This window comes from Monopterus albus, unplaced genomic scaffold (genome assembly GCF_001952655.1).
Source record: "Monopterus albus unplaced genomic scaffold, M_albus_1.0 scaffold72.1, whole genome shotgun sequence".
Classification (NCBI taxonomy): domain Eukaryota; kingdom Metazoa; phylum Chordata; class Actinopteri; order Synbranchiformes; family Synbranchidae; genus Monopterus; species Monopterus albus.
In genome coordinates this window covers 1,479,066-1,487,832 of record NW_018127952.1, presented here as the reverse complement: position 1 = coordinate 1,487,832, position 8,767 = coordinate 1,479,066, and positions in this window count along the sequence as shown.

Sequence of the window (8,767 nt, the reverse complement as noted above, 5' to 3'; positions counted from 1 at the left end):
CCTCTAGAACAGCTCATATCACTCCAGTCTTGTATTCGCTCCATTGGTTACCAGTCAAAGCTAGAATCGATTTTAAAATCTTAGTGCTGACATTTAGAGCACTACATGGGCAGGTGCCTCAGTACGTTATCGATCTGCTGACCCCATACTCCCCCAAACGTACTCTTCGTTCTGTAAACCAAACTCTTTTGGTGGTCCCCAAAACTCGTTTTAAATCTCGGGGGGACCTGTCTTTTCAGGTCGTAGCTCCAAGACTGTGGAATGCCCTACCCTTGACTCTACGTATGACTGAATCTATTGATGATTTTAAAAAACAGCTGAAGTCACATTTATTTAGACAGTTTAATTGATTGGGTTTATTCATTTTATAAATTGTGTTGTGCTATGTGAGTACTTTTAGGCTTATGTATATTACTTATTTCTTTTTATCTTTTGACTTTGTAAAGCACTTTGTGACCTTGTCTGTGAAAGGTGCTATATAAATAAAATTTACTTACTTACTTACTTACTTACCTGTAACTCATGTCAATCACACCACTTTTTTCTGTGTTTGAAATTATCAACACAAATTCAGATAAATGACAACACCCTTATTGTGTATTCTACTATTTTAGCCTACAATATGAGCAGTCACAAGATAACTGAAATGTGAGTTTGACATTAGTGTTTGAAACACACAGCTGTTTCTGTTAAGACCTACAGTATATTGGCTTCGGAAAGAATCACCCTTCAATTTTTGCACATTGTTCTGTGTTGCAGAATTGAAATCTACAGATAGTGCCTTGGACTTCCTGGCTTGGTTTTTGTCATGATATAATGTGTGAATTGTGGAACCTGTGTGCTGAATTTGCACATTGTAAGGTCCTAGATTCTCACTTGGTAATGAATCTGGCATGTCAATGTCGGGGCAGGAGGTCCTGAAATGAAAAAAAAAATCTCCTCTATGGCCCATGTTTTTGCATAGTTTCCACATTAAGGGAGGAGCTTAGAGGCAAAACATTATTTGTTGTGTTTGTAACCACTAAAAAAAAATCACATAAGAAGACAAGCATTTGCTAAATACATTAGGACTGCGAGGCTGCAGCCTCTAATTCAGTCAATCAATAGCAAGCTTAACACCACGTATGGGGCCTTATTACTCCACTAGACATAAACATTATATCCTAAATATTATAGCAACACATTTAAGGCACACCAGAGACTATACAATGCAGTAATGATAAATAAACATTTTCTTGCCTTGATTTATTTCAAACAGCCTATAACACAGTCATGGGGCAGGGGTCCTCCTTCATGTTATTCCATGCTTTGCTTCAGTCTTTTTAAATCCATGGCCTAAGCAACAGCCTGGCTTGTACTAACCTTTTCATTAACAGTTGTTGGCTTTATAAATGGGCCCAGCTTGGCCGGTTTAGCTTCTGATTTCTGACCAGCTTCGCCCTGCTACAACTTGAAATACTTTAGCAAATTCGCCTGTCTTTTTCACGTTTGCTCCATGGCTGGCATTACTCTGAATGTGCACCTGACCCAGTGTGACCTGTGCAGGCTGCTTACGTTGTGATGCAATTAGCCAAACTGCCTGTTTTTATTGTACTTAATTATTCTAATTACTTTGGTATGCTTGTGTAAAAGGCTAGTTGTACAAAAAGTATTGGACCTTGGACCTTTTAAATATTATTCATATAGCCTATTCAATTCCTTTCATATGTAAATGAGGTGCCAGGTCCATCAAAATAGGTGCCAGTCACAATTTGAGATGTGCCGGATTCAGATCTGGCTTGTTCCAGCACAAATTAACCCCTGCCAGAAGTGGACCTTGATCAAGGACAGTTAAAGCAGACAGGATATTTTAATACTACTGTTCAAAGGTCTTGAGCTACAGTAGAATAATATAAAGCCAAAATGTCTGTCACATACACAGGTAAGGAATAAATAATGAATGAAACAGTCATGGAATAATAATTATGCACCAAATGGAGCCAAAAATCATCACTTGAGAAAACATTCTTCTATATAGTGTAGCACAGTATTATAATAATAATAATAATAATAATCTGTTAAGGTTTTTCAAAAGAGTAAATTCATAATATCAGCTGGTTGGAAATTGTCTTGAAAAAGGAGAGTTGGATAATTTTCTGCAGCCTTGAAGAATCCTTGACTGCAACTCAAGAGTTTACATAAGAGCAGCCAGAACACTGGCTTTTGTCCATGGCAGAAATGAGGGCAATTACCTGTGCCACTTATAATGCTCACCACCTTCTGTAATCTTACTGTGGAGAGACTGACAGGAACATACTGTATGAAGGGTTACTCAAGCACATCTACACTCATTCAAGACATGATGCACAATTTTTTTTTTTTTTTTTTTTTTTTTTTGGTCATTGTGGAATAATAAAGGCCATCAGGTGCAGACGGTCCTTATCTAAGGTTTTAAAAACAGATGCTGTCATCTGTCTGTATTATACTTTCTCATGCTTGGTACGAAAGCTGTTCCACAGTCTTGTATTGTCTAAATGTAATGTTCCAGAGGACAAGGGTGCATTATCAGGAGCACAGCAGAAAATACACATTTTCTGTTTAGACTGCAGCTGCAGAATTGCTGTGGGGAAAGAAATGTTGCTTACTGTTTCACTGTGATTGTCAACAAGGACTTTCAGTACTGAAAAGATGTTTGTCAGTCTTTGCACTGTTTATATAGAATATCAGCAGCAACATAACATCCATCAATTATCTATACGCCTTATCCTGGGGAGGTCACAGTGGGGCTTGAGCCAATCTCAGCTGACATTGAGTGAGAGGCGGGGTACATCCTGGACAGGTTGCCAGTTTATACCAAACACATCCAGAGTTCTTGCTAATGTAGTTTTTTACCATAATGCTACAGAATACAGTGATTTTTGACTTGTGCTTACATCTTTGTGGCAGCAGTTTGAACAAGACCCTTCCTGCCTCATCATGTCAATGCCCCCATGCACAAAGCCAGGGCTTTAAGGAAATGTCTATGGTCAGCATTCTAATGCAAAGTTCATTTTTCTTAGTGTGTATGAGCAGAGATCACAATCCACAAGTTCACCTTGTGTGTTGACTAATCTGTCAGATTGTGTTGATGCACATTTAGCAGCTAGTTGGTTTGGGATTGGAGGCTGAGATTTGCTTGTGTTTGTGTCATCTCTTTGGCCTGACTGGATCTCATGCTTGCCATTGGCTTGCCATTCCCCTCAGTTGGCCAGTACAGTGGTAGTCAGCACACTCTATCTTTCACCTCCTGATGGGTTGCTGATTGGAGCAGATCATCTATCATCATTCAATCATGCAATCCTTTGTCAACACTTTCTGGGTAAAAGCTTCGGTCACATGATGATTCAAGAGCAATGTTGATTGCTTAAGAAGTGTATGGAATATCCTTGGGAATACTTAACATATTGTAAGAAGACCTTTCATTTAGAATATTTACCACATATATACAGTGCTATGCAAAGGTTTTAGCACTAAAAGCAAAGTAAGGATGCTTTCACAAATAACGCCTTGAATAGTTTATATTTATATATGAACTTCATTCAAAGTGGATGAAATCAAAAAACACACAATTCAACATTTACGGTACCCACTGTTTGCTTTTTAAACACCACCAGTTCTCCTTTTTTTTTGTCAAGGCATGTGGCAGGTAGGTTGTTCCAAGCACCTTGGAGAAGTTGCCACAGGTCTTCTGTGGATTTGGGCATCTCAATGTCTTTTGTCTCTTCAGAGTAATCCCAGACTGACTTCATGATGTTGACACCAGGGCTCTGCGGGGGCCATGCTGTTGCAGGACTCCTTGTTTTTATTGTTGCTGAAGATACTTCCCTTTGACTGTGGCTATAGGTGCACTGTCATGCTGCAGAACAACTTTGGAATCAATCACTCATGCAATACCTGATGGCGTTGCACAAGTGACAAGAATCTAAACATTTAAAATGCCTAAAACTTTTACACAATACTATACAGTATGTCTTCAAGGTCAAGAATGAATCTCCATAAACATAAAGAAATACTTTTCTGAGTTTGGTGCAGAAGAGCTTGACTGGCCTGCACAGAGCCCTGAACTCAGCCCATCATACATATGGAATGACTTGGGCTGCTGACAATGAGCACCACAAGTTTGCTCCAAATCAGTGCCCAACCTCACTAATGCTCAGATTTTGCCAGCCATGTTCCAGTCTTTTAAAAAGCCTGAAACCAGAGCAGTGGAGACTGTATGGCAAAGTAATGCCAAGTGTTCTGGTGTCCACATACTTTTGGTCATGTATTGTAGTCGTGTGAACGATCATGTCTGGATAAGAGAAAGGTTGTCTCATCAAGAATGCTATTAGAGGTCGAGGGACCGAGAGGCTTGTCAAGTGACTTGTGCCTGTTGAGTATTTAAGTGGTAAACTAGCCCAGTCTAAACACATGCAGAACATGGTCTGTGTCTCTCTTTCTGTGTCCTCTGACACACACACCTGCTCTCTCACGCATTACTTTTTCAATGACACACAAAATCCTTTTGCACTCTTCCTGAGGACAATAGCTATGCACTGAGGTGAGACTGCAAGAGGAAGAGCATTTATCCTAGTGGAGCAGTGCTGATGACCCTCCCTGCTGGCTCTCTCACTCTCTCTTGCTTTCTTTCTCCCTCGGGGCTAAAACAGGAAGCTTTTGTGTCAGCCGGACAGAATCGGGGGTGGGGGTGAAGAGGAGTTAGTGGCAGGCGAACCGCTGTCACACCACACACAGCTTTTTCAGGACATAGGCTGTACTTTTGACATGTGTCTACTGACATTACCCATGATGCCGCCCCTCCTCCGCCTCTCCCCTGGCTAGGGTTGTCTCCTCGCCTCACAGGGGTAATGGTGTGTGAGACAGGTCGAGGGAGGGAGAGCGAATATGCTGTGTGAGTGTATGTGTGTGACACAAAGACAAACTCGCACTGAGAAACAGGGCAGACAGAGAGAGCTTTTGCTTCTGCAATTCTAGAAATGGCTAGTCTGCCTGTTTGCTATGGTTATTTTTGTCACAAGCAGTGATAACATTTATACTAATGCCCAGAAGAATCTGTATGTGTAAACTATAGGTTGTATTTTTGAATAAAGCTAGTTTCCTTTCATATCTCTGCAATGTCTGTTTGATTGCATAAAATAATTAAAGGGAAATAGCAGTCACTAGTGCTTGTTTACCTGCTGAAGTTGTTGCCGTGAGACTCGGCCCTTGTTTAACTGTTTCTGTATTTTCTGCAGGAATATCACATTCATATCACGTCCAGATGGAAAAGATTAATATTACTCATGAATTCATTTGATCAGATAAGACAGTTGTGATTTCATAGTTGGTGGTGTAGGGGTGATTTACTGGCAGTGTCGTAGTACTCGAGTCCAACACTTGGACCGCAGTCCCGCTCAAGTTCCAGTTTTCAGGACTCGTGAATTGACTTGGACTTGAGCACTGAAGACTCGGGCTCAAGAATATACTGCATTTGGACTTTTGGAGACAAGGACTGTTGACATGAATGCTATAGTAACTTTGTTGTAACATTACAGGCAGTATCTGAAGGCATAGCTGACTAGTCCAAATCATTCCACCTCCCAGTGTTGCCTGTGGCTAACTGGGCTATAATCAGTAACTTGGTGGTTTACAAGCTGAATTTTAAGCAAATGAGATGAACTTCAGAGTATAATTCTCTGCTCAAAATTTGTTTGGGTGCAAGCAGACTGGATTAGGGAGGAGAGTGACGACATCTTCATTGACTCTATAAGGACTTTTTTTTTAACAGTAATTGCGGATCATGGTAATGTTGAATATTTCCAAACATTAGGAGCATAGAACTGCATTGACTTGGCTGCTATCTTCCTAAGTAAGAAGTTGAAATCAATAGCTAACTGGCTAAATTAGTTGAGCTATCTTCAACAACAGAACACACAATTGGTTTGCAAGGCTGTACAAGTCATTAAACGTAATGTTAGTAATTTGTTAAATAAACCCTTTAGTTCCTTACAGAAAAAAAACAGTGAATTTGAATTGGCTGTTTGGAACTATTTAAAGTCACATGAGTTACGTAACCCGCTGCCACTTTTGATCCCTCAGTGTCACAGCTCTTCTATCTTAATGGCTCTGGGTGCAATTTGCTGCCCTAAATGAATGCCTTAAAACATCTCAGGATTTTTAAGTGAATCTGAGATGGAGGATGATATTGAAAGGGAGTTTTCTTTAGAGTTTCCTTTGCGTGATATCTAGGGTCACCCACAAAGACAGGGTGAGAAGCCCAGAAACAAGGACTTGGAGGAAAACTGCCGCCCCTTTGGGCTAATAGGAGTCGGCCGATCAGGATGTCTCCTAGTTGCCTACCTGTGGAGGTATTCAGGGCACATCCAACATGTCTTTCATACACCAACACACCTTTATGTTAGTGTTTCAGTCAAGTGCGATCTCTAAGTAAATCCTAGCTTTAAGCTCAAATTTAATATTTAATCTGATTAGTCTCATCTGATGAAAAGCTTTAATTGTTGCTCTTTAGAAATTGTGCAATTAAATTGTCAGTGCACATTCAGACTAGCTGCTTATTGTCAGTGAGGATAACCAAGCAAGCAGTAATATGCTGAGATGGAAATAGTTCTAATGGTGTGTACCATGTATTTCTGGATATTTCTAGGTGTTTTTATTACTGATCAGAAGAAAATGTTTCAACTAAAAGAAAACGGTGTATACATGCCAATTTATCATCATTGACAGAATTGGCTGGTTATTTAATTAATCTCACAGACTAAATCCGGTTTGTAAAGCAGTATTATAGAGTCTCTTTGACCGCTGCTTTGAATTCCTGTTGAGTGGAGTCTCCCACGTCTGCTCCGCTGCCACACTGAATGGCCAGTTTCCCCCTTTGCCTCTCACTTTGCAGAAAGCCCATAGAAATTCTAGGAACAGGTTCACACTCTGCTGCCTGACACATTAACTTGGTACCTCACTTTCTTTTGGCCCTTCAGCCACTGTGACCCACCCAAACAAATGACCTGTTTATACGGCACAAAGCCCCCCCTCTCAGTCTCTGTCAGCGCTCTGGCTTCATTTCACTTCCCCCTCTCTACAATGACCTCCTCTAACCTATACTTCCTCTTTCTTTGTTTTCTTTCAGAAGTGACTTTGCTTCACTGCTCAACTTAAAACCTTAATAGTTATGTATTAATACTTATCTCCCGATCAGGCAGTCTAGAATCTATTCATTTTAATTCAGTTTGATTCAATCCTTGATCATTTATGATTAACAGATAAATACCTATGTGTAAAGCACTTCTCAGAATTTGTCCTGGGAAACTGATTTTCTTTAGTGTTGCTTCAACAAGTGAGCAGCACTGTTGTTTCCTTGAGGTTAAAACTGTGTAAAGTGTATTATGGGATAAATTGTAAACATTTCTTTAGACAACAGATTTATTTTCTTTGGCAGTGCAGGATGACTAAAACACAAGGTTTTTACATGCACAAAACACTTGAGAAAGAAGAATTTGAAACTTGCACATTTACATAGGTGTCATTGTTAATTTAAAAAATACATACAACCCCATACAGCTACATGTGGATCGTCAGTAGCAGATGCTTCAGCCATGTTCAAACATTACTTTTAATGATCCATTTGAGTACAGACAGGACAGAAACTGAAAGTCTGCTCACTGACTGATCTGCGCTGTTTGTGTTGATAAGACATGAGCCTGGTATCTATCTGCACACAACTGTTAGCCTGTGATAGGTCCCGACAAGATGAATAAAGTAGAATTCACATGCTTTTCACTCGACCTCTGTGGCCTCACATCTTGTAGTCAGAAATATTATTTCTTCGACAAACACAAACGAGGTGCTCAGATCAGTGTGTGGTGTGTTTTCAGTCTGTCCTTCTCATAGGTGTAACCTCTAGATCCACCATGAAATAGTCAGCTAACCATTCTGTGTTATGACAGCCCCATCAACTGTGGAACATCCACACTGTAATAATTCATGTAGCCAGCTATCATCTACATTACTTTTTAATTTGAGTTGACTTTTGTGCACATTGTAACAACTCACATTGGCCTATCATGTAGTTTGAACTGAGCCACCCATCAAATGTAACAATTTAGTTTTTATGTACATGCTTACTAAGTGCAAATGCAAAGGCCAGTGTTGCACTTTTTAATCTCTTCTAAACAGCAGTGAAAAGTACATTTACTCAAGTACTGTACTTAAGTACAATTTTGAGGTATGTCTTCTTGAGTATTTTCATTTTCTGTTGTGGCATACTTTGACCTGACTACAATTTAGAGGCAAATATTCTACTTTTTACTCCACTACATTTATTTTATAACACTAGGCTGGGATGAGTATCAGCACCTCCGAGGCCATGGTTCTCAGTCAGAAAAGGGTGGCTTGTTCCCTTCAGGTTGGTGGAGAGTTCCTGCCTCAAGTGGAGGAGTTCAAGTATCTTGGGGTGTTTTTCACGAGTGAGGGAAGGATGGAACGGGAGATTGACAGGCGGATCGGTGCAGCTTCTGCAGTAATGTGGTCGATGTACCGGTCCGTCGTGGTGAAGAAGGAGCTGAGCTGTAAGGCGAAGCTCTTGATTTACTGGTCGATCTACGTTCCGACTCTCGCCTATGGTCATGAGCTTTGGGTCATGACCAAAAGGGCAAGATCCCGGCTACAGGCGTCCGAAATGAGCTTCCTCCGCAGGGTGGCAGGGCGCACCCTTAGAGATAGGGTGAGGAGCTCCGTCAACCCGGAGGAGCTCAGA